The 27,639-nt window shown below is 35.9% G+C and overlaps 1 protein-coding gene and 1 long non-coding RNA gene across 2 annotated transcripts in view; both read right to left on the reverse strand.

Moving 5' to 3' along the window:
* Nucleotides 1–27,639, reverse strand: part of LOC116167976 (serine/threonine-protein phosphatase rdgC) — a 144,757-nt gene that overhangs the window by 55,985 nt on the left and 61,133 nt on the right. The window lies entirely within an intron of this gene.
* Nucleotides 27,162–27,500, reverse strand: LOC116167646. Its single transcript, XR_004144592.1, has 2 exons — nt 27,365–27,500; nt 27,162–27,304 (listed from the first exon to the last, which is right to left on the reverse strand). It is a non-coding gene; the product is annotated as an uncharacterized LOC116167646 (long non-coding RNA).

Consider the following 27,639-nt stretch of genomic DNA (forward strand, 5'->3'; position numbering starts at 1 on the left):
ACACATTTATTGGGACTTTCTAATGAACATACTAAAAGTCCCTGTCAAAATCTGTTGCGCTCGAGACGCCATCTTGGAAAAACGGTACACTTTTCCAGTTTTTTGCCCATCTCTCGGCAATTATTACTGACACGAAGAAATAGTTTACATGAAAAATATAGTTTACTAAATTCCCTATAAAAAAGAGTATTTACATTTTTTTTGGATCTCCAGTACTTTAGCTGTAATCTCACGTTGAATACGTCAGAACGCGTTTAGGCCCCGTATCGTAGTTATAGAAGGAGGGCCGTCTTTTTTATGACTACACCGATAGCTGTAACAGAGCCAAAAAATGAACAGAATCGTCGTGCGATAAAGCATTCTAGCAATGAGATAATGTTTGATGATACATCATGTTTTTTTCAAAAAGGTAAGCGAAAATGTGTAAAAGTGTTGGAGCAACGAAATGATTTCTGAAGCTGAAGAACGCCCTATCTGCATAAGTATAACGTGCCTGTTAGTGAGAGATATTAAAACCGACATCGTTATCAGACCTTCAGAATAACCTTGACCCTGTTCGGACTGCACTGAAGGCTCCCAGTCCACACTCAGTGCTCACATTGAAGATGAAAGTTCTATTGAGAGAGAGTTTTATAAGAAACCTTTAAACGTGTCTCATACCAAGCTTGAGTGCGACGACTTCGCATATATAAGAATACTGGTAGAATTTTCAATGAATTTAATGATTTGTAAAAAGTTGTAAAAAAATATCTGCGCGACTGTTTCGAGAGCTCAGGATACTTGATTCCCTATTCGATGTCGGATTATAGCTAAAGTATTGGACATACAAAAAAATTTTAATATGATTTTTTGTGGGCAATTTAATAAACTATATTTTTTATCTGAACTATTTTTCCGTATCAATAATTGTTGTCGATATATAGGCAAGAAACTGAAGAAGTGCTCCTTTTTTCCAGGATGGCGCCTCGAGCGCAACAGATTTTGACGGGGACTTTTAGTATGTCCAATAGGGAACACTAATGAACATGTATACCAAAATTCAGATCTTTACCGATTAATGTTTTTATTTTTTCTTATTTGACTGGACTATAAAACCTAGTTTTTCTAAAACTCCAGTAACATCCGCATTGCTTGTAAACCAGAATGCACCTCCAAAAAATCTACCGTTGAAAAATAATAGTAACCAAAATCAGGCTGCGCGAAATAATAGCCAAAATTGCAAATTATGCAACCAAATGGCACACCCGTTAGCTCAGTGTCCGGAGTTTATTTCCAAAACCCCGTCTGAAAGATTTTCCTTTGTAAAACAGAATCGTGTTTGTATAAACTGCCTTAGATACAATCATTTGTTGAAAGATTGCACTTCTTCGTTTAATTGTCGTGTTTGTAGATACAGGCATCACACTATGATGCATCTACCTCAAACCGTTGAGACAAATAGAACAAATGCACAATCCGACGCATTCATAAACTCTTCGTCGCACTCGATTAATGCTCAAAGCTCTCCTCAGCCGTCTAAAACTAATGCAAATATTTCTGCACAATCCTTACACAACCAAAGTAATTTATCGTCGGTACAGGCAAGTACATCCCAACCCGAAAATCAGGTTCAAAACTACTGCACGTCATTAGCAAATGCATTTACTCAAAGCACAGTTTTGTTGTCTACAACAAGAGTGGAAATTTTGGATTCTAAAGGAAACTATCAAATCGTTAGAGTAGTCCTAGATTCTGGTAGCCAAGCAAATTTCATTAGCCAAAAGTGCCTAAGTCAGCTTGGTCTGACAAAGAAAAGATTCTCAATACCAGTTCAAGGTCTTAATGGAGCTAGAGCTTGTACCAACGGAGTAGCCAGTTGCAGTATTCGCCCCGTAGGTCAAACCCAACCTACATTTTGCTTTGATGTCTTGGTTCTTCCTAATCTTTGTACAGAGATGCCCTCTCACATTATAAATACCAACAGTTGGTCGCATATATCCAATTTAAAGTTGGGTGACGATCGATTCCACATCCCAGCACCAGTAGATCTTTTACTAGGTGCAGAAGCTTTTGCTCGTATCCTAAAGGAAGGTCGCGTTTTAGGACAACCAGGGCAACCCACTGCGTTAGAAACTGTATTTGGTTGGGTTCTTCTAGGAAAAGCTCAAGAGGTGTTAACGCCTTCCGTTCATTTGCAAACTTATTTTTCTTCATTTGATTCCTCCCTTGATAGTGATATTCGAAAATTTTGGGAATTGGAAGCAATCGCAGCGAAACCACAGATAGCTCCGGAGGAAGAAAAGTGTGAAGAGATCTATCGAAAAACTGTGTCCAGAGACCCCTCGGGTCGTTTTATCGTATCTTTACCCTTTCGTCATAGTGAGCCCGATCTGGGAGACACATTCACCATAGCATACCGTAGTTTTAAATCTTTAGAATCTCGTTTAATTAAAAACCCTGAGTTGTATAACTTGTATTCGGAATTCATGAGAAATTATTTGGAAAATGGGCACATGACTCTAATTGCTTCTGACGAACCCAAGCCAATACACTCTTGTTATCTGCCTCATCACGGAGTGATTAAGGTAGAAAAAACCACTAGTAAGGTCCGTGTCGTTTTTAATGCCTCAGCAAAAGGTTCCAAGGGAATCAGTCTGAATGATACGTTGCTTCCCGGTCCAAAATTGCAAGCTGATCTTTCTGGAATCTTAGTTAAATTTCGTGTGTTTCCTATAATTTTTCTGGCCGACATTAAACAAATGTATCTGCAAATACAACTTACGCCTGAACATCGAGATTATCAGAGGCTAATTTGGCGGTTTAATCCGAATGATCCCATAAAGCAATATCGTCTCAACACGGTTACTTTTGGCGTCACCTCCAGCCCTTATTTGGCAATTAGAACATTGAAAGAGCTGGCAAAACAGGAGAGATCTAAGTATCCGAACGCTGCTGATATTCTTTTGAATAATACTTTTATGGATGATATCTGTGCTGGCAGCGACTCTCTGGAATCTGCTTTGGCCTTACAGAAAGAGATAATTGCTCTGCTTAAAGCCGGTGGGTTTGAGCTGAGGAAATGGGCTAGCAACCATTTTAAATTATTGTCGTCTTTAGCTTGCCGATTGTCAAGTTCCCGTTTCGTTTGATAGAGAGGTTTCTAGTAATATAAAGGTTCTTGGTCTTCTTTACAACCCCTCTGTCGACAAGTTTTCGTTTTCCCATATCAAATAAACCCCCTACGAAAAGGAATATTTTGTCAGAAATTGCCCGAATCTTCGACCCTTTAGGCTTCCTTTCCCCGGTAACATTTTTGGCAAAACACATTATGCAGCGACTTTGGATTTCTGGCATAGGTTGGGACGAGATTCCGGCCAAACCAATTTGTGACATTTGGGTGCAGTTTCCACTGGAACTTCCGAGGTTATCACAAATTTCATTACCGCGTTTTATCTTTGCCGAAAAACTACAAAGGTGTCAACTTTTGGGATTCTGCGATGCTTCAGAAAAAGGCTATGCTTGTGCAGTTTATCTTCGAATTGAATTACCAAATGACACCGTAAAATCTTCTTTAGTTATAGCAAAAAGTAGAGTCGCGCCTCTTAAGACGGTCAGCCTTCCACGCTTAGAATTATTGGGTGCTGCCTTGTTGGCAGAGTTGCTTAAATTTATTATTGACCTTCTTAGCAAGCTAATTTCTATCAATGAAGTGTTGGCTTTCACGGATTCTCAAGTAGTTTTAGCGTGGTTATCCAGCTCTCCGCACAAATGGAAACCCAGTAGATTGCGCTAGTAGGGGTTTAACACCCAGCAACCTAATAAATCATCCCTTATGGTTTCAAGGTCCTCCTTGGATTTTACTTCCTCGAGCTGAATGGGATCTTGTGCCAATGGATGGATCCAATCTGGGAAAATCTGTGGCTCTATCCGAACAAAAAACCTGCACATTCGCTGTTACGCAGGATCCTAACCCATTAGATTGTTTAGTAACCAAATTTTCGTCTATACTTAAAATTCAACATATAATTGGTTACGTACTTCGATTTACTAGCAACACTAAGGCCAAGTCAAGAGATCATTCGGGTGTACTTACGGAAATAGAAAATCAAAATGCTCTTCGAATTTTAATCAGGCATGTCCAGAGTTGTTCTTTTTCGGATGTCATTTCACAACTTAGGACTCAGGCCTTAATACCGAAACCTTTTCGAAAGTTAGCTGTTTTTCTCGATGCAGACGGATGCCTCAGAGTGGGCGGTCGTCTAAAGCACTCCGATCTTTCTTTTGATGCAAAACATCCTTACCTTCTTCCTCGAAACCACAGATTAACGCATTTACTTATTGAAAATATGCACCGGAAACATTTACATGTGGGGTTAAATACCGTGCATTATCTTCTTAGACAACAATTTTGGATATTATCAGCTCGTCGAGCAATCCAAAAGGTGTTATCACAATGTGTAAAATGTTTTAGGGTAAAACCTAAAACCTTTACCCCATTGATGGGGGATTTACCTTCCTTTCGAATTTGCCAATTAAAATGTTTCTCTCAAGTTGCCTTAGATTACGCAGGTCCATTAAAAATAACTATGGGCAGGCACCGAGGTGCGAAGGTCATGAAGGCTTACGTGTGCATTTTTGTTTGTTGTACTACTAAAGCCATCCATATTGAACTGGTTTCGGACTTAACATCGGATGCCTTCATAGCTGCGTTTCGTCGTTTCGTTGCACGGCGCGGGAAATGCACCAACATTTTCAGCGACTGTGGTACAAATTTTGTAGGAGCTAGAAACCAATTAGAAAAATTATCTCAATTCGCCTCAGAATCTTTGCAAATTAGATGGCACTTCAACCCACCAGGCGCCCCACATTTTAATGGTCTGGCTGAAGCCGGCGTTAAATCAGTGAAATCTCATTTAGTACGTGTAATAGGTCAGCAACTTTTGACATTTGAAGAAATGTCGACACTTTTGACACAAATCGAAAGCCTTTTAAATTCGCGTCCTCTTTGTGCGCAAAGCTCCGACCCTAACGACTTAGTTCCATTAACTCCAGGACATTTTCTAACTCTTGAACCCTTAAATTCTTGTCCAGATGAGAATCTTGAAAATTTAAAATTAAACACTTTATCTCGATGGCAATTGATACAAAGACTACAATCTGATTTCTGGAGACGTTGGAAACTTGAGTATTTGAACACCCTACAACAGCGCACTAAGTGGACAGATCCTTCTGTAAAAATTCAATTAAATACTTTGGTTTTAATAAAGGATGACACCAAGCCACCTTTGCATTGGGCATTAGGCCGCATAGTTGAATTACATTCTGGCCCAGACGGCCAAACACGAGTTGTCACGGTAAGGACACAAAACGGACTGTTTAAGCGTCCTGTTATTAAATTATGTCCCTTACCTACTCAAGATCAATAAATAAGTACCAACCATAGATATGTTGTTTGTTGTGCAATGTCCTAAATTCAAATGAAAAATTTTTTTTTTTTTTGGTAAGGGGAAATATTTACAAGAGCAAATCTTGGGAATTTAGTTTAAAAATTCTATTAGTTGATTTTTTTTTTCCTTGTGGGTAATTGTGTTATAATTATGCATTTCTATTTGTAAAACATCCGTTTTAGTGGGCGGAAAAATGTTTAAACCTCAGTTGTTTCGGCGCGTAATTTTAAAATCATACAAGTACAATCGGGCACTCGGGCGGAGTCGCGAAAACACTTTAAAAATGAAGAGAGAAGGGGAGATAGAAGTTCTATGTGCGAACCAGTAAAGCATGTAGGAGTTTTCACGTGCATTTTATTCATTGAAAAAGTGAAAAACCAAAACAATCTTTGGGGGCCCCCATTCAGCCGGTACAGCAGCTCACCGAAATCAGCAACTCAGCCACGCCAGGTACGTGCCCAACTTTGGTTGAAGTATTTGTATGGTTCGGCGGTAATTAGCATTTAAACCACAAAACATATAGCTATGGTCCTTCAGTCCACGTATTGAAAAAAAATTAACTAAAATACAAACAATAGACACACTTCAATTTTTTGTCTGCACACCTCATGATGGGGTTATTTTCAGGTAAAGTGGGAAGTATGGTGCTATTTGGGGCGTTATATTTATTTGCTATACTCAATTTCCTGCAACTGTAACTAAAATCGGACTAATCTATATCAGTTCGTTAACATGTTTTGTAGATTTTTTTAGCGTACCTCTCCAAACAGACCTAAAATTTGACCACAAGAAGCTAAATCGATTTGGGGTGTGCATTTTAGTGCAGTCTACAATATGTGATATTATAATATCACTTTCTGTCCATCTCCTCGTCGGTTTATTTAATGCTAACCGAACCGGGTACCTATCGCTTTTTTGTAAGGTGTGTAACTATTGGAAGGGGAGAAAAGGGAGTAAAGAAGAAACCCATAGCCAAACGTCCACTTTTCAGTGTATCCATTGCCAAAAAGTAGAGAAAAATGGTGGTGCTCTCTTCACTCATTTGATTTTACGTAACTTTTTGTCTAACTTGATTCAGTAGACCTGAACATCATATACACACATGGAAACGTAAGCAGATGGCACTACTGATACTGATAAGCTATTACTGACCATATTCAATTCCCCTCTTGTGCAAGTAAATATTCGGAAGCTGGCACGATTTTTCCTTTTCTGAAATCAGGCGTAGTGTTGAAAATTGACTATCATCTTTAATCAGCAAAGAGCACCGTTTGGCATCATTCAACGTTTCTGCCTTCTTCATATGACTCATTTTGATTTTGTACAAAAGGTGCGATTTTATTAGTTTTTCTGGTGTGAATTTAAAGTTCTAACATGGGAGGTAGGGGGAGGGGGGGCAATGCAAATAAGAGATCACATTTGTTATTCATTTATTGTTTCTGATATCTGCAAACTTCTGTAAAATGTCAGTGTAGGCCGCCATATAAAGAACATTTCTGTTATTTTGGGCAACAATAGCCTGTGCCAAGTGCACTTAAAATTGCAAAATAAAAACTTTGTAAAATACTTTTGTATAATTTTTATTTTAAAAAATTTTAGGACTTTTTGGCGCCTAGCAAAATTTGGCGCCTAGGGCACTTGCCCGGTTGCCCTACTGGATGCCACGGCCCTAAGTTGAACTAAATTCAATAATCGCCATTTACCTCACTATCCTAAAATTGCGTGATAAGAGAAGCATCCCATTTTTGGAAATGCTTATACCTTCACTGAAATTGGAGTTGTTTGTCTTTAATTTGACGATTAGGCCTTAAATACATTCTACATTGAAGGTACACACTCTCTCTGATGAGTAAATCGCCCTATATGCTATTTAAAGTTGTCCCTCGCACGCATCGAATTAACCTGTGGTCGTTAAGCTCTTTCAAGAGACGTTTATCGCCAAACAACCTGAAGAAGAACTTTTAAACATACAAATATGTGGGTGGAAAGCAAAAATAGCAAAGATCCACCATATTCAAATGTTAAACCTCTTCCAGGCAGTACCCCTTTTGGATAGCAGTACAGTACACGTGTACGATGAAGTTTTATGGTAGAAAAGATACATATTCGATCAAATGTTCAGTTCGTATTCCTGTTATCTGCAAAAAAAGTGTGACATTTGTCTTCGACGGACCAAGTGCCAAGTCTAAGACGCGCTTAAGGAGGTAGACCAAAAAGCAGTTCGTGAAGATACAGTTTGGAAAATCATAACTAAGCTGATGACAAAATTACTAAGGATTGCTGTTTCTGGTAGTAACAAAACCAACCACAACAATCAACAAGCAATCCGTGATATCAGTTTCAGACCATTAGCAAACATGGCTTTCGTACCACCTACTGAAACTGCAGCTAAAAAATACACCTTAGTAGTTAAACATCAGGTGCACCAGTGGTTTAGAGATAACACAGATCCAGAGCAGAGAGGCAAGGCAGATTGCAATGGTAGGTCTGGACTAAGACGCTACACAAACACAACAAATGATGGCGTCGCAGTTGAATGTAACTCGTCAAGCCATTTCCGATCGCCTAAATGCCATGGGAAAAATTCAAAAGGTTGGAAAATGGGGTCCACACGAACTGAACGAACGACAGATAAAAAAGTGAAAAACTGTGTACGAAATGCTGCTTTTACGCCAAGAAAGAAAGGGTTTTTTGGATCGGCTTTTAACTTTCGATGAAAAATGAGTGTATTTTCAGAATCCCAAACGCAAAAATCATTGGTAATGCCAGGAGAACCATCAATATCGTGTGCAAGACCGGATCGCTTTGGGAGGAAGACAATGCTGTGTGTGTGGTGGGATCAGAAAGGAGTGGTGTACTACGAGCTTCTCCAACCCGGCGAAAAACTTAATACCGGCCGCTGCCGACAACAACTGATCAATTTGAACCACGCATCGATCGAGAAACGCCCAGAATGAGCTCGAAGACACGGCAAAGTCATTCTGCTTTATGACAACGCTCCTGTACATTCAGCCAATGTGGTCAAAGAAACGATTTCTTCACTTGGTTGGGAACCCTTACCCCAACCGCCGTATTCACCAGCCTTGGCGCCTACTGACTATTACCTCTTCTCTTGGATGGGACACGCACTGGCTCAACAACACTTCAAGACTTTCGAGGATGTGCACAAATGGCTCGATGAATGGATGTCAATGAAAGATGAGTCTTTCTAATGGAATGGTATCCATAAATTGCCTGAGAGATGGACAAAATGTGTAGAAAGCGAGGGCCGATACTTTGAATAAAAAATCTTTTGCCATTGTTGTTAACTATTTGCTTACTTTTCATGAAAACAACGTCATTTGAAACTTGCACACCTAATGGTACAGTATTTCGCATACAGTACCCCCGTGTATAAAAGCGTTGGACGTATAATTTATGGCACGATCGCCTATGATTTCAGTGAACTGACACGCTTCAACTGCTGAACGCACTGAACTTTACTGGCGATTTGTTTCATTTTGGCCTGTGGAAATCGGTAGATTAAATTACTTCTGTTATTCTTGAACAATTTCCTTCGACAATAAAAACAATTTTCCAACGCGCTCGCGAATGACCTTCCCGCTCCCTCACGTCACTTTAAAATCGTCAGATTAATGAAATGCACACTCTTCAACACGTAGTCAACCCACCTTAATTTAATCTAAAGCGCTTGAGTAAATCCCAAAATCCCCTATTGAGCTCCCCTACTAACATAAAAACAAACAAGAAACAGAAGCCATTACTAATAGTATTCAATCTTTCTCACAATTGTGCAAGTTCCCAAATATTCGGGAAATTGACATGATTTGTTCTTTTTCTGAAATCAGGCGATTTAGTATTAATAAGCAAGTTCAGTCCGAACAGCATATTACCAAACATGTTTCGAAAAAAATTACTTTAATCTGATACAGTACAAAGTGTGGGATTTTAGTTTTTGTGGTGTGGATTTAAAATTCAAAAATGGGGGAGGGGGAGGGGCAATGCAAATAATAGAGCACATTTGTTATTTATTTATTGTTTTCGACATCCCCAACATTCTGTAAAATGTCAATGTAGGCCGCCATATAGAGAAAATTTATGTTATTTTGGGCAACAGAGATACGTGGCAGGACGTGATATACCGGGCGGTTTGCATACCTTCCTGCAATGTAAATTATTAAATAAAATATGTTCGTTTATTAATAGCAGAAGCTTTACTTACTCATATTTTTCATTACTCCCACATGTTAGTCTACAATGACATGCGGCATCAACAATTCCATACATAGTCAAGAAAACACTAGCAATGAACATAAACAATAAAATTCGACTCATGTTTGCTATGTACGCAAGTACAGTACTAACGTTTTCATGTGCTGCTGACAATTTCGATTGATTAAAAGATTAGAACTAATAAATACCTAAAGCATTTCGTATATACAAGCGGCGGGGTGCTAAATATACTTTAATAAACAGTTACGATATCAATATCTTTTATTACAGGTTTTTATTTCTAGGTAGTGATAACTGATTATTATTATAATTATCTTCCACTTTCAGATATTTTCTTAACTTATCACTGGATTTGGTACAAACGAGGAGAACCATACGCAGAAACAAATTACAAATGACCATACACCACTCGAGAAACGACGAACTTCATTCTAATCATCAAAGATAGATTAGAAATTGGGGTATAATGGCGTATCGTTAATATCTTAGTCCACACAGGTTAATTTTTTGATTTTTTGGATTTTGTATTTTGAGTATTTTTTATTACACAGTTACAAGCGATCAAATACAAACATAAATTTTGATTCTTTAATCTTTAATTATATGAAGAACTATGAAAAGGGCATTTCTGGAACACAAAATTCGGCAGTAAGGCGCATTGCGCAGAATTAAAACGAGCAGATCTAGTAAATTCCAAATTCCGCAAGAGCTTTGTAATGTTAGTTCTTTTAATAGTTTGCCTCTCATGAACAATACCTCTTGGTCTAATCAACCTTTACAACAACAATAATTTCCAAAAGGTAAGTACTAAAATCAAATTTGAAACTGTCACTGTGTTGATAAAGTATTGCTTGATATGACAATAACACTAATTAGGTGATGAAGTGGAGGAACAGATAATTCAACGGTTTGGTTGGTTAGTCTGAACTTCATCCTATTGAGTTTCGTGAAGAGTTTGTTTATGTGGAAAGTGTTTTATGTACATTAGTTTATTATTATATTATTACCTACTGTTATTAAGTTAAAAACAATGACAAAACAAAAATAAACGAATACGTAGGTACGGTAGAATTATTAGAGTATAGTATAGCACCTCCTTTTAAAAGTAGAACCGTTACAATTTTAACAGTAGCGGGAAAGAAGTGAAGAAATTTAAGAGAAATTAACGTGGGCTGTCAAAACCCATCATGAACCAATAATCCATTGTACTTCTCTCATTGCGTTTAATTCGAGATGGCTTTTTTATAAGAGCAACTGATGAAGTGTTCCTTCCTCTGGAATGTATTAGTTATTTCCTTTGAAGTTTGCACTGTTTCATGTGGTATGCAACGATCCTCTCTTTTCTAGTTCTTGTGTAAACCTTCCGGTCTATTTACTTCTCAACGACCCTATTCCGTAGTAATACCGCGGAATTTTTCGGTTCTGGTCGTCTCATTTATTTTTGTTGAGGTCACTACAACATTACAACAAAAACATTCAGTTTCGCCCCTTAAAAGTGCCGAAATAAGAAAAAATAACAAGTGATCAGGGCCCTACCTAAAAATGAGTACGAGAACAAGATTCTGAAATATAATTCAATCATTGATCCCGATTAGCCCAGTAACAGATTGTCTCGACAGACGTACGTTAAGGATTCGAAAATTTCATTTACGTAAAGAATATTTTTAGAGAAGAACATTGACACCAGCAGTCATAAATTAGAACAAAGACGTTCAGACAATCGTTGCGGTTTCGCTTGAATTAGATATGGTCAAACGTCACACTCATAACATGCCAACTAGAAATGAGTACTTGCACACGACGACGTCTGGCAATTTAGTCACTTTCGTTAAACGAACCTATAATTATTCGAGAAACGCAGTTTGATTGTATAACCTAAACTAGGTACCTAAGTAACTATTTATTTAGCATAAACAGGCCCCACGAAGCGGAAATGGGAAAGATATTGTGGCTTGGAGATATTTGAATGTATAAAACGTACAAACAAATCTGTTTACATAAGACATTGAATTAGTAGGTATCAGTTCCGGTGACTTCACTTATAGGGAATATTGTAAGGTTTACAAGTATTACCTAAATAGAAGTTTCAAGTAAAGCAGATCAAAAGGGTTTGAATTATTGCAAAATGCTGACTTCAACATAAAGTGCCCTGTAGTTATAAACGTTAATAATGTTGGGTCTTTTCTTCTTCCATAGTATACGATTAATTATGAAATTGGTTGCTTTATACTATCATATATGTAACTGCAATTAGCAATCAGAAAGATCTGGTTCGTCACATGAACAGGTATTGTGATTTTATTAATCTCTTCAGTTAGCCATAATATGTAAGTCTCAATTACGTCACACACCGACAACTTGATGTAAAAGATAAAACCCTTATCTACTCAGAGGTATTCCTACGCTTTGGATTCATTTTATAGGCCCTTAATTTCCGGTGCTCGACTTTGTGTACGGTATAGTAGCAACAATTACAGCTCATCTTTTAATTAGGTACCTAATGCCACAGTAATGCCTTCCACAGTGTTATTACCAACTAAGTTAGGCATTTAAATAAAAGTTTGAGTATTTATATACCTATCATTACGAATTCAGGGTTCACTGCGTTAATTAAAACTTCAACTATAACAAATACATATAGAACCATAGAGTAAATGGATTAAGAAATCGCGATATCCATATCGTGTTCCTTGCTTCCGTAAGGTCTTATTACATTACGGTATTACTTGTCTTGCCACTACGGCATAATACCAAAGACAATCGGTTTAATATCTTAAAATGTATAGAAGGTGAAAATTTGTCACGTATACAAATGTATGTAGATTTAAACCAGAGAAGAGAAAAGTATTTTATTCGAGTGTTTTCTAATAAAAATTCTCGGCCTCTCGAAAAAGAATTATTATATCCCCTTGAAGCGGAATGCCACGGGAGTAATTTGTATAACGCTGCAGTCGTCGAATATTCCCGAAAGCTTTAAAAACATTATATCACTGAACTTTTCAAACTTTGTATGTTTGCTTACATTTGATGTTATTTAAAAAGAATAACAAGAGCCTCCTTCATCTCAACGAAGAAACTACTCAAGTACTTACTCTTACAAGTTTATCTAACACGAAGATTAAGTTAGCTGAATAGAAAAAGGTCAAGTGTCCTACACTTCTAACTATGAAAAAAGTTTACACGCATTCGGTACTTCATTTCATTTTGATGCTAAGATAATTTACTTGTTAACATAGTTACTGTCATAAGGGAAGTATACGGATATGAAACTAAATGGTTATTTTCATTAAATTGTTGTCAATGAAAGTCTCGCGATAAAGTTTTCGAAGAGTTTTAAATGACACATAAAATCGCAATTTTACAAACTATTACGGACCGTTTGGCCTTTCTGCATTTGTAAAAGTTACTCGTTATGACGTGATTATAAAAGAAGTTAAAACACTACGGCAATTGCTTTTTTAAATTAATTTTTGTATACAGTGAAATTTGGCGGATAACTTTTCTGACATATTTTGGTCCATCGTCATTTCCTGTAAACTTCATGTACCTACCATGAAGTCGACCCTTGGCCTAGGGGGATTTTTAGTCAAGACAACTTCGATGGGGATCGCATTTTATCCCTGTGAGATTTAGTAGATAAGTGAAAATATTCTTGTTCAAGAGTATATGGGAATATGGGTTATATTCCGGTAAATTATAACCAATCCGTTCAAATAATGTTAACCCCCCCCCCTCCACCCCTTACATTTTGGCATTCGACCTAAATTATTTTTGATCGGAATCGAAAAATCACCGACCAGCTCGTGGGCGAAAATGCAATAAATGAAATTTCGAAATGCTTCCTTTTCTTTTACCTGAACTGAACATATGCAATTGCAAATGGTGATGGTTTTAGGGATTCAAGGGTTATGGGAGCTGACGTTTATTTATAACTTACTGCACCCAATAGTACGTGGATTCTGAACGAATTAAAGAATCTAAATAAAATTTGCTGCAGGTAGATAATAACAACGCTGGTTTAGTTTTTTGCAAGTTTTTTAATAGTAAAATTTTGCTCGTTTTCACACTTTTTGGATAAACTAAGCTAGTACTACAGAAACTTTCAATAATACATATTGTTTTAACTTTGTAAAGGTTTTCAAATGAAAATCGAGACAAATATTGGTAAACGGATAACGAAGTAATGCAATTACATTTAAAAATTCGAAAAGTGATTAGTTACAAATATGAAAAACTTTATGTCATAAAAAGTTTGCTCGTTCATAAAAAAATTGATAAAACTCAAATGTTAAATTGGATCAACCGTTATTAAATTTATTTAGAATGTTACTCACAAACGGAGAAAGTAAGGACTATAAAAAGCAAATATAATGAATTAAATTATTATGTTACCTGCGACATTCCCAAATTTTACTGAATGAACAATTGTGTAACCACGTTCTTGTGTGATTTATAAAGTAAAGGTAAAGACGGAAATGTCTTGCGTTGTAGATAAAGTTTCCTTCACGATTTTGCTACAAATACCGATATAAAAAAGATTTAGTTCGTATATTTAGTATAAGGAGGCTGTAAAATTCCTGATCCATGAAAAATTCTGGTTATTTATCATTACCAAAAAGTGATCGTTGTGGAACCCTATTAGAGTGACTTCACACTGATGTATACAGGGGTGATAAATTTTACCACATACGCTCGAAACGTTGCGACGAAGAATAAACGACGATTTATCAAGATATTGTGTTATTAAGGCACTATGACAAATGAGAAGTAAGAAATAAAAGGGAATTACGCGAAGATGTGAGAAGCTTTTCGTGGCTTTAACATAAACATTAGTCAATTCCGTTCGAAACTAATGAATTCTTTACAAACTCTTCCAGACGCACGTTTCGTTCTATTCTTCCGAACGAGTTTTTAACGAAACGGAAATATATAAATTTCAAACTGGAATTCCTTTCAGTAAAATTAGCTTTACTGTCATCACTCCTGCCCTTTTTGAATTGGTATTTTAAAGTAGTTTCAATCAGTATCAAATCCCTTTTGTGTTACTCGATCGATTACTACCTATATCGTTCTACAGTACAGACTTTCTCAAAACACATTATCCGGAAACGAAAGATGAAATCGATTGACATTTTAAACTTATAAAGGTCTATATGAAAATTGCAACCGCTTCCATCCAATTGAGAATAGTCCTAGAACAAGTACCAAATTTTGTTAAAATTCCTATTTGGTGCATTACGACAGTTTCGTCTCGGTATTAGATGCAAAAAGTAACTGGTGAGTTATAAACCTACATTTAAAAAATTGGAATCCGATGACATCAAAATTCGGGATCATTCACGGAATTATGGTTGGGCCAAATAATGTCTTTTAAATTTCGCCCTTTTTTTTTCAACAATATCTAGTTATATAGGTGCCACATAGCTATAGCCTAAACATCCACGTAACCCAATATAACTTATTACGTACTTGTTTGAAACAGCTTCTATAACTTATTATAATTTCCCTTCCCCATACATAAAATTCGTCTAGTGTAACTCCTTTCACATGAGAATTAAAATTTTGTGCGCGTACAACGTTACTATAGCGCGTTAGTACCCCTACGTGCAGTATGGTTTCAATACTTCAATTCAATCATCTGACTGGGAGTTAAGAAAATTATTGAGGTCAGAATTGAATCATTATCTTCTGTACCGAGGTGAGGATTTGTGCCGGAAAAATAAGTTAAAATTGAAGGTTTGCAGTGTTTTGTGCTTGTTCCTTTTTGACCTGGGATCAATGCACACAACAATACGAAACCCCCTGTAAGCAATTCCGGAAAGTTTTAAATGTATCCTTGTACAGAAATATCCCTTTTATAAGGCAATTAGCAAATAGATAAGGTCAACCACTCTTTTGTTAAAAAAGTATATTATTATGACGGTAAAAAGTAGGTATTGTTTTGTTTAGCAAATTCCCTAAATTTTCAGTATAGCAAAGTAGTTAATATAGTTATTTATGGCGTTAATTACAACATCTACATAAATGGACTGGCTTTCCGCAACCGGTTATGCATTAGATTAATCTTGGACTAACCGTTCGGATAAAGCTTTGTCTATTGTTCTTCTTATGTTACCCTTATGAAACATAAACCAGCCACCGACAAAAATAAATGCCTCGAGGTGGCGAAATTTCATTTCTGAATTGCAAAGGTGTGAAAAATAATTAATTAGTTTTGAAAACACCCTACGTGTAGGTATCTTTTAGGCCGTCCGCTAAATTAACCTCCTAATTACATTTACAAAGCTATAAACACATAACTAATAAAATTAATTTTACTATTGCTTAATTAATTTTAACTTTTAATTATCTCTCCACTACTCGACATTATACTGCGAGGTATTACTCCATTTATTCAATTAAAATTCGGTTGAAAAGGAAATTAAATGGGAATGCTCCCCAAAGAATAATTTTAATGGAATTATTTATCTTGTAAATACGACGTAAAAGCGTTTGAAGCTTTGGGTTAAACTTACACAACACGATTTATGCGTTATAATGCATAAATCCTGTTGTGTCATACTTATATATTAATATCAAGCATAATTTAACACCATCTTATCAATATAATCAATATAAAAACTCCCTTATTTTATAGACTATTGAAATAAAAATTTTCAAAAATATCTTTCACCTCTATAAAACATTTCTATTTGCAATTATTTTTTATTTTAACAAAATGCCCATGGATCAAGAATTCCAAAACAAAATCTTTGATAACCACCCCATCGATTTTTGAAAGTAAAACATGTATAAAATCCCTGAACTATGTACTACAATATTTTTCTTAAACTTATTTTCAATTTATCCGAAAAAAATCAAATTTAAATACTCTTTCATTTGTGTGCGCATTCTACACATTTTTTTCGTAAAAATATATCAAAACGTTGAATTGCTCGAACTTGAAAAAAACGTTTAGGACAAATATAGTATGTAGTGACTAGTTTTAGGGATTTCATAATTATTTTACTTTAAAAAATCGTTGTTTTGAAATTTTTTCTCGTTCGCCAACAGTGACCAAATTTCCTACTATAACTTTCATCAATCGAGGACGTCGTTTTTGGCTATTCTAGCTTCTTTTTTATTATGGAGTATTTGCCGTCCACGTTTAACCATAGCCTTTGAATATTCAAAGCCATAGGTAGCCCAAGTTAAGCCGGATCATCATATCTTCACCAACAGACTGCAAAATATTATACAGGATGGGCCATTAGTGCTTGGATAGAAGATTTTAACTACAACCTAAAAATATTTTCAACAAAATTTCAATTGTTATACAAGGCGATTTATATGAAAGTTGAATTTTTTTAATAGAACCCCCTGTATATTATGGCGTATTTCGTTTCTTTGGTCAATGTAGTGTGACTTTATGTATTACACGTGATATCTAAAGTGTGTCGTTTAGCCGCAATAAAACTTGGTGAAAATCGAGTTTCAGGAGAAAATTGAAATCTCTTTCATCAAGACAGTGCTCAAATTTCATTCCACAACATTCCTTTTTGGTGGGTCAGTTATTTAAATCCAAATTGAATCAATTACTAAACTCCAAGGCGGAAATAATCAAGAATGCATTCATTTCGCGAATGCTCGCTAAAATCTAAACTAAATTAATAACACTACGCCACAGGTTATAGTCAGGGAACCAAGCATTTCCGTTATCATGTATTGATCAGAGACCATCATTCAATAAACACAATCCAATTGTCACGCTTCAAAGTTTCGCGCGCAGTACCTATGTAATTTACCTCGATCAAATACATTAGGTGTATTACGCTTTTCGCTTTGTTTCAATAAGTTCAATATAATCAATATAATTAGGACCTATTGCTTATACGGCACGACATGAATCTCTATTTTTTAAATTTCGGTCGAACCGGTGGTTAAATATTTATTACGCTTAGTCGGAGTAAAATATTGTTTCATACTCGTCCATATAATGTAGACAAATGAAGACAGTTACGTAGACATGAAATGTTTTCGGTAATTTTAAAGCATTGGTGAAATTGCTAGAAAAAACTCTCGTGTTCGATAACGATTGAAATGATACTGGTAGGACCCCGTCAAATAAGATCACTCCACTGGGACATCGAGATCGCTGTACGTAATAAGGGTTGATGTGGGTTTAATTAGACAAATGCTTGAGTTGACCACTCGTAGTTTTTATATCAATATGCGATGAATTACATCAGGCCGGGTTTTTACTTAAACCTACTTCATCTATAAATTGTAGATAACTACCCCTAGGGCCCTTCCTAGGTCGAATTCGCCCAACACGTTTGGCACTAGTTTTAGCTTAATATATACTTATAATTATAATTATAATTGTATTTTTATAAATACAATGGTAATACCAATCGCAAGTTTAATTAAATAAAATTAGTCAGTCTGTATTTTATGAGTTATGAGTTGGTTTAATTTAATTTAATTTTTTTTTATTTCCCTTGAATATTTCCGCTACCTGAGCCTAAAGTATTTCGCAGCAGAACGAATAAGGATTCCAACAGGGGCAGTTAGGCATAATCTAAGATCGATTTTTTATTTATAAATCTTTTTTACATAATTGTGAACCAATGCCATATTATCGCCATTTCGTAGACTAATAAATGTTGTTTGTTAATAGATAATGTAAATAAATAATAACAAATGAAAATTATGAAATTGACCTTGAGGTTTACTAGTTAGATGCCCTTGCAACTGATACGAGTGATTGACACCTTTTCTATTTCAAAATTTGGTACTTGAAATATGACTTTCACAAGTGTAATGCCAATTTATTTACATAGCCGGTTGATATTGTCACATGATCTTGAAATGTACGGTAATCTGAACAGTTCTGTTTTGCTGATGGCAATAGATACCAAGATCGCTTTTGAGAAATCAAAAGACTTTGTTTATCATAGGTTGTACTTTTAGTTCATTACTCAAACAGGAAAATTGACTATTGCTCAAACTAGTTTTTTTTTGCAGCGAAATATTTTGTTTGGCCTGACATTTGATGAAATATACTTCAGTCCTTTATCTGCCTATGTCTTCGCCCAAACTGTTACTGATTTTAAAATTTGGTGACATGCCTTTTAGTAATTGTAAAATGTAAAAACGTTTTCGAAATAGTACATATGTATCGAAACACCCGTATTGCTCCGTGAAATTTCCATTAATAACTCTAAAATGAGGGATTTTGGGACATTGCATATAAGAAGAATATTTTTTGGTATCATGCCCCCGACCGACGTTTTAAAAGTATGTACCTATTATTAAATCGCTCGATATAATATTATCACCATTATGTAAGATAATTAATTTTTTTGTAGTGTGTAAAATCGCGTAGTAATAAAAACATGAAAAACATGACCTTTACGATTAGTAACTTAGATATCCTTTCCTCTGATATTAATGTTTCTTTAGTGTTTATAGCTATTTTAGGATTTTAATAGTTTTCCCAAATTTATTTCATTTCACTTATTTTATTACTTGGACTACTTCATTGTTATTTATCAACAATGTCGTTTATAATGAATTAATATACTACTTACACGCTTTTGTATAAATTGTTTAAAAATACAGTGGCTAATTCTTTCCAAACCATGAGGAGGGTGGGAAATGAATTGAACTCGTTTTTAAAATTTAAATAATAATGGGCTACATATTCACCTTTTACTGCACTCTACAAAAACAATAATTTGGAAACGGGATTTTACAGAAAGTCGTTGACATTCATTTGAAATACTACTCAATGGTAGGAAGAATGGTCGCTTTCTGAGTTCCTGAGACTGCAGTTCATGTGGTCTACGTTCGATAAAACTCAAGAAAAGTGTGTAAAGATTTATTTCGTAAGGTTCTCAAATAGAACCATAAGAGTTTACATTTAATTATGATAGACGTGCACCTGCTCACATGTGAGGATTATGTCACCGCTCTTACATCCGTAAGTACAATGATCGTCAGATTCGGTTAAGAATTCTTCACCTTTGCCATTACAGTCGAATACTTGTTGTCTGCACCGAGATCGAATGTACTTTTCGATTAATTTAACTGGATGAACGTGTGGGCAGGATTTCTTTTCGCCGTTGTCCAAGCAGGCATAGTGGCATACTCCATCTTCTTCATAGAAGTGTGGTTCGCCGTGGTCACCACAACTGAATGGGACGTTTGTTGATGTCTTTGCATCACAATCAGCCTGAACGTAATAAATCGTGCCAACAAGGCAAGCAACGAGGATGATAGCAGTCTTCATTTTGCTAAAAGCACAGTAAACAAAAAGACATAAAATACATGGAATTAACTTACCTAGAGCGGGACTAACACAAACATTTGGTTGTTCTGGGTCTTTATATACAAATGCAAAGTGTGACCTCTTGACATGCCACCTTAATCAGCAAGATATGTGGTTTATTGAGAAATTAGATATGACGTTTCAACAACAAAAAGATGTGCATATTCGGAATTCCGATTCATTCTCAAAATTTAGTCACTGTTACATTGTTGTCTGGTTGAAAGGGCTCTAAGAATCCTCCAGCGCCCCTGTAGCCAGGGGTGTCGAAAAAATGGTCTTTAACCTTTACCTCTCAGTTTATACTCAAGTGAGTTGGCGGTCGGTTCCTTTTTATGGAAAAGATGGGTTGTACTCCTTTCTGGCGTTTTTTGACTGATTGAAGATGATAATTATAGAGGAACTGTATTAGGAACAAAAGACAGTTTAGACGTCCAGAGTAAGGAGATCTTATACCAACTTGATGGTCAAGAATAACTTTTAGTTCCCAAATCGATTTTAGTATCTGGTGTAGAACGTTTCAGTCTGCCCTTTTGTCCAACTACGAGACTGTAAACAACTTTAGTAGGTAGATGCTCGTTCTGTCTTTCCGTGGTGTAGTAACAGCGTCAATAATTTTTTACAAATATTAATAGAAACCTAATACACCTACTATTACACATAGCAGGTTAAATAAACAAAATGCTCCAAATTCGGTTGCAAATCCACAGCAGGTGTTGAATTAGCTAGGGCACTCACACGCAGAAAGAGAAAGGAAGATGATGGAGACGTGAACCAGAAATGCGTCTGTTCACGTATCCTCTTTTACTGCGGCTCCATTCAGAAAAGGATTTTAGAGAAATTTCAATATTTTTGCGATTCAAAATGTCACAGAAGAAAACATCGTCTTCCGACTCGACTGCGAATTCTTCTCCTTTGTCGTTAAAGTCAAGTGCTTTATGCGTAAGCACGGAGATCTAACGTACTTATTAACGTGCGGGCAGGTTTTTTGACGTGATTGTCCAAACATGCGTAATGACATTTTCCTTCTTTTTCATAAAAGTGTGGTTGGCCGTTGACGTGATCCCAAGATTTGTAAAAGTATTACAAAATCACCCGATATAATATTACCACCATTCCATAAGATAATTAATCTTGTTTTTTAATGTGTAAGCTGGCATAATAATAAACAATAAAGGCATGACCTTTACGATTAGTAACCTGGATATCTTTTCCTCTGATACTAATGCTTCTAAGTATAGGGTTTATAGCTATTTTAGGATTTTCATAGCTTTCCCAAATTTTATTGTGTTCAATAGTCATATAATATCCGCAATTATTGTGCGATGGATTCATAAAGGTGTAACCATGAAATAGAATCCCATGATGGCTAAATAAAAAGAGACATCTGCCTCTGTTTTGACACAGCGATTATTAGAACCTTTCATCACTAATTATCTCAGCTAATTAGTACTTATCAACCATTTCGTTTATCATTAATTAATGTACTATACTCTTTTATAAAGTGTTTACTAATCCAGTTAGAGAATTCTTTCCAAAACAGGATGGGGATGGCAAAAAAAAACTCAAAAACGTCCTTTGCATATCGGAAAGTGACTCATTACGACATGCAAACTGTATTGTTATCGGATTGGTAACGCTGGCAAAATTTCATAAATGTCACTGTAGACAAGTTCTTAAGCTCTAACTGTTAAATATGACCTGAATGGTGGTATGTTCCCAATTGTTACAATTAGAACCAATTATTATGTTTTACAATTACTCTATTAGGTATTATAGTCAGACCCAACATATTTCAGTAAACCCTCAATTTTGTTCAAAGACTCTCTTATACTTACTGTTAATGAGTGGGGGACTAACTTAGCTAGATCGAGGTAAGTTGAGTGGCGCTCGGGTGAAACAGGCATAAAAATTACACCTTATTCGAAAGTATTTCAGTAAAGCTGCCATTGACATACTTTAAATTATATCATTTCTTTTATTGGAAAATCACTATGGCAGACAGTTATGGCGGTTGTGACGTCACGGCGGACGCTTCTCAAAATTGAACAAAAAATTAATTTTAAAAATATTTCAGTAAATCTGAAATTTAAATTTGTTATTCTTAACAGTATTTCTAGCTTACATTTATCATGGCAGACATTTTCATCGGTTATAACAATCTGGCAGACAGATCAAGATTAAAGTACAGCCCCGCTTTCTTAGCGGGAAATTTGGAAAAACTGCTCAGTTTTATATCATATACATAAAGCTAGTTCAGCATTATTTAACAAATTTATTTTTTATCTGTAACCATCCAAATTATGCCCGATGGACAGTCCAATATCATTACAATTTGTTTTAGAGGAGTTAGGGATTTAAAAAAAACCAAGACATTTCTGCAGAATTACAGTTGTCCAATATTTAAAAAAAAACTGCGACCAACTGGCAAAATTTGTTAATACTTTTGGCCAGTACGTTAATCCATTTAGTACGAACTTGTCTGCAAATAAATTGTTTAATATTGCGTCTGGAAAAGCTGCCACGCTAGAAATTGAAAATTTTCTTTTGAATGTTGAACAAATTGGCAATGATCAAAGACAAATATTTGTAGACGAATGTTCAGCAGTCGGTTTGAAAAAAGTATTAAAAAAACACCTATCCATAATTTTACTAGCCTCATAGAAAAAAGAAAAAAAGTTAAAATAGGCGGAAAAGATCAAGAGATTTGTTTGGACGTATGCTTGGAATTTCTATGAACCACAAAATGGATATTCTTAAAACGTTATCATATCCAATTACTTCTGTTCCTCTTTCTTTATGTAATTTAGACGGTGGAATCCGTGAGACCGATAAATCCGTTCTTGCCAAAAATCTGAAAGCCAAAATTAGCCATAATCCGCCACCTTATACTTAATCGATCGATTTTTTATACTACATTGTATGAAAGAAGTATCCAGAACATTTGGCAATATTTCTAAAAAAATTGTGCAAATGATTACCAAATATCCAGCAACAAGAATTGATGTAATTTTCGATAAATATTGGCATCCATCAATTAAAGACAATGAGCGATGTCTTCGTCATGAATCATCTCAGATTGATTTAAAAATTACTGGGCCTGATCAAATAAGACCGACAGACTTTATCAAAGAAATCAAAAATATAAAATTCAAAGAAGCTTTATTATACATTGGGCAAGTGATGAAATGGTACCGTTTATTAAAAATAAACTGATTCGTCCTTAATGTCCAATGTACCCGTATACAAAATTTTAACACGATCTGCCACTTTAAAAAAGTTATAGCGCGGACGGACGGACGGACGGACGACAATACAAAACTATAAAGGATCTGAGGATATTAATAATAGTAGGTAAGAGTAAATTCAAGAACATGATTCTAGGCATTTTGCCAATGATCTTGATACCAATTGGTGCATTAGTATTCATTACGGCAAACGATAACTCGTCGATGAGTTATCGTGGATGGACGTAGACTTGCATCTTTTTTATTAAGGTAATCCATGTTTTATCAGAGATAATAAATAAATTGTCTCATGACATTAGTTTTTGTTTTAGGGGCTGTGATTGCGATGAGCTTACTTTTATTGCCGGATAACTTTAATCAACGGCTCGTTCAATGAATTGGTTAATGTAATTATGTTTAATAATTTTTGATTTTTTTTGGTACACAGTCTTCGGACAGTCTCTTTGGGAACGCTTTCAATTTTGCATATTTTCTAATATCGACACCGATTTGAATGTTTAAACGTGAATTTTTCATGGTAACCATGATGACAGAGAACTTTTCTTTTTACTCAACATTTCGCAATATGCCATTAGTACGTTTCCCGAAATTATTTTGTGCGCACCACTCTTGAAACTTTGTTACTTTTCATATATCTTTTCTTTTATTTGTTAGGTAATAAATTTTCAAAACGTATATTTGTGTAAAACTTCAAATTTTGAATAAAGAAAGCAAATTACCAGTTCTACCAACCTAACCGTCAACATAACAAAATTGACAATTTTGCAATCCCTAATCGGTGTTGATACTTAAAATTCATTCTCTTATTTTAATGCAAAATAGAGAAAATAGTATAAGAAACACGTTTCATAAGACACTTTATCGCACTTGTCGCACTTTGACGCGTGCGATAAAGCCGTTTCTTATGAAACTGTTTTTTTTAATGTAGGTACCTACTATTTGGAGATTTAAACCATAAGACGAACTATACAAGGGCATTCAGTTCGCAACATGACAAGTGGTTGAAAGTAGTAGACATTGAATTTGCAATGGCAGGGAAGATCTCTAGCGGTCTTGTACAGATTTAAAAGTAAAACATTCGGAAAGCAGCTTTATTTCATGTTTTCAAATACAACCATAAAATGTTACATTTAATGTTGGTAGACGTGCACCTGCTCACATGAGAGGATGATGTCACCGCCCCTACATCCGTAACTACAATGGTCTCCAGATTCGCTTAAGAATTCTTCACCTTTGCCATTACAGTCGAATACTTTTTGTCTGCACGGAGATCGAATGTACTTTTCGAGGAACTTAACTGGATGCGCCTGTGCGCAAGATTCCTTTTGGCCATTGTGTAAGCAGGCATAATGGCATACTCCTTCTTCTTCATAGAAGTGTGGTTCTCCGTGGTCACCACAACTGAAGGGTGTATTTTTCGATGTCTTTGCATCACATTCAGTTTCAGCCTGAACGTAATAGAAGGTGCCAACTAGGCAAGCAGCGAGGATGATAGCAGTCTTCATTTTGCTAAAAGAACAGTAAGCAAAAATAGACATAAAAGACATGAAATTATCTTACCTAGAGCGGGACTAACACAAACATTTGGTCGTGCTGGTTCCTTATATAGGAATGTAAAGTGTGACCTCTTGACATAGTAACTTAATCAATATGATATGTGGTTTATTGAGAAATTTTACATGTCCAATTAACGGTAATTCCTTGTGATATAAGTACGTTAGGTGGCAACTGGGTATCATTGCATAACCCCCCTTTAATCGCTGTTGTGTAAGTGCTTAATATTTGATACCAAGTATGTGACAAATTAATGATAACCCGCATAATAATAGATATAATGAATAAACCCACACGAAACTATAAGGAAGGATCGTGAACATGCGATTGGTGCTCCCTGCGACCCAGATGGTTAAAACCCTCGAAGCCAAAAATCGTTTTTGCGATATCGTGTGAACGACCAGCTGATTGGGCAGACTTTTTGAAGTTATTGATAGCTGCTTTAGGAAGACAAAGAGTGTACGTGTACCTACAGGGTCGTGTAATTAACAACTTTAGAGAGCGTGGTTTACGAACGTGGTGACTTTTCAGTTTTTTCCCATCTTCTTCTACAGTTTTGGTCGATATTTTTCCACCTAGTGTCGTCGGAAATATCTTGTAGACGCGGACAACTTCTACGTAACGGAATTTTGTTTTTGATTTCCGACCATTTTCAAAGCGAGGGTAGTTGACGCCCACAACATATTTTCCACTGCCAATTTTTTTACGTGGTTTAAAATTTTCGCGGTCTCATTTTCTCGGGTCGCCAATAGAAGCTCGAGTTATGAGAAATATCCAATAATTGAGTACTATTTTGTGAAGGATTTTTAGCAAAATCCAGAAAAATGGCGCATTTATATGACTGTGAGGGCATCAGAAGTGGGCACCGACAAATGGAATGTGGCAACCCCGGAAAAGATCAGACTGATGGTGGAGTCAAAAGTTCAACTGCGATTTACAAGTAAACGGGGCGTCGGAAGTCGGTTCCGACAAAGGGAATTGGTAGCCTTCGACACGATCTTATTGATGGCGGATGATGATGAAAAATGCGCTGAAGTCCCTTCAGTCTCATACGAGGACTTTGATCATTTTTATTATCCATAGCACAGCACAATTTATCCACAACCCAGAGACGGTACTACAGAATTTAAGTAGTGACAGAATGCCGCCTGCTCATTTGTTGAGATTTGTCTGTAATTGGCGTGCAGATAAATCCATCTGTATGTAGCTCACGGCGGATCTGTACGCCGGACATGCTCGCATTCGAGTTACTCTACATTGAAAGTACACACACTCTCTCTGCTTCTCTTTAATGGGTCACTCGGCCTACCGTATACATTTTTAGGGGCTGTGGTCACTGCTTTAATAAATGTAGATCGACCCCTCACGCAGCAAATCCCGGAATCCATGTGTTCATTAAAATGATCAACCAATCTCTTGTTTCAAAGGACGATTATCGCCAAACAACCGGAAGAAGAACTTTTAAACCTATATATTGGCTCCGTACCCGCACTGTGTTCGATGTGGGTGGAATGCAGAAACAGCAGCAATCTGCCATCTACAAATTTTAAACTTCCTCCACGCACTACATATTTTTGATAGCAATATAGCATATGTGTTCGACTAAGTTTTATGGTTGAATAGATACATCTTTGTACAAAGTTTCAATACGAATTTCTGTTAAGATGCAAAATAAGTACACTGAATTGCGACATTAGTGTTCCTTTTGTTTCTAAATCTTTACAGTGAGACAAGTTTTCCTTTTTATATTATTAATGGAAATATGGGAGGTCCCCTTCCCAACACGTTGATGAAAATACATGTATGTTGATTGGGTACCCAGCTTCTATATTATAGTTTGATGATTTGTAACTATGATATTATGAAACGGTAACTATGTTATTATGACGTACTTAACAGCGAAATTGACCGCTACATTAAGTAGATAATTACAGCCATGTTTCGATAAAATATTAAACATAAAAGAAAAAAAAATAAATATGAAAATTGGAATTCAGCGCAATGCAGTGACCGGTTAATAACTGAATTCGACTTGATTATGAGAACTGGGCAACAGAACATTCTTGTCTCGATCCGTGTATTTTAGGGGTTTTTGGGGTATGCGTTGGTTTTCGTTTTGAAACTACTTTAAGAGGTAATGGCAGGTTTCCATAAAATTTGACTTACAAAACTTGCGGTACACATGTTAACGATGTTGCTATTCTCTTAAAATTTAATATTCTTCTTTCTAAATTCGATTGAAGACAGAAACACTAAAAATCGAATAATTTATCAGCATACTCTCTGGTATGAGTAAACGTTTGTCATTGTACAAAAGGTATGATTTTATTAGCTTTTGTGGGATGGATTTAAAGTCCTAAAATTGAGAGAGGGGGCATTATAAAAAATAGATCACATTTATTATTTATTTATTGTTTCTGACATCCGAAAACTTTTGTAAAATATGTAGGCAGCTATATAAAGAATATTTCTGTTACGCTGGGCAACAGAAATATTTGTCAGGAAGGAATGTACTGCCTTGAGCGCACTGTTCCCTGCAATCCAAATTATTTAATAAAAAATGTACGTTTCGTAATAGCAGAAGTCTTACTTACCCTAACACTTCATTATCTAGACATGTAGCTCTGCAAGGGCATTCGTCGGCACTAACAATTTCAGTGATAAAAAAAACACTAGCAATGAGCATAAACAAGAAAATTCGACTCATGCTTGATATGTTGATAAGTACAGCACTGACAATGTATAGAAATCCATGCGCTTTTATAGCTGGCAGTATCCATTGATTAGACGATTAGCAACAATAGATAAAGCATTTTGTACATGCCAGGGGTGCTCATAAAAATATTCACTTGAACTATAAACCGCTTTG

This window comes from Photinus pyralis, unplaced genomic scaffold (assembly GCF_008802855.1).
Source record: "Photinus pyralis isolate 1611_PpyrPB1 unplaced genomic scaffold, Ppyr1.3 Ppyr1.4_LG4, whole genome shotgun sequence".
In the NCBI taxonomy this organism is placed as follows: domain Eukaryota; kingdom Metazoa; phylum Arthropoda; class Insecta; order Coleoptera; family Lampyridae; genus Photinus; species Photinus pyralis.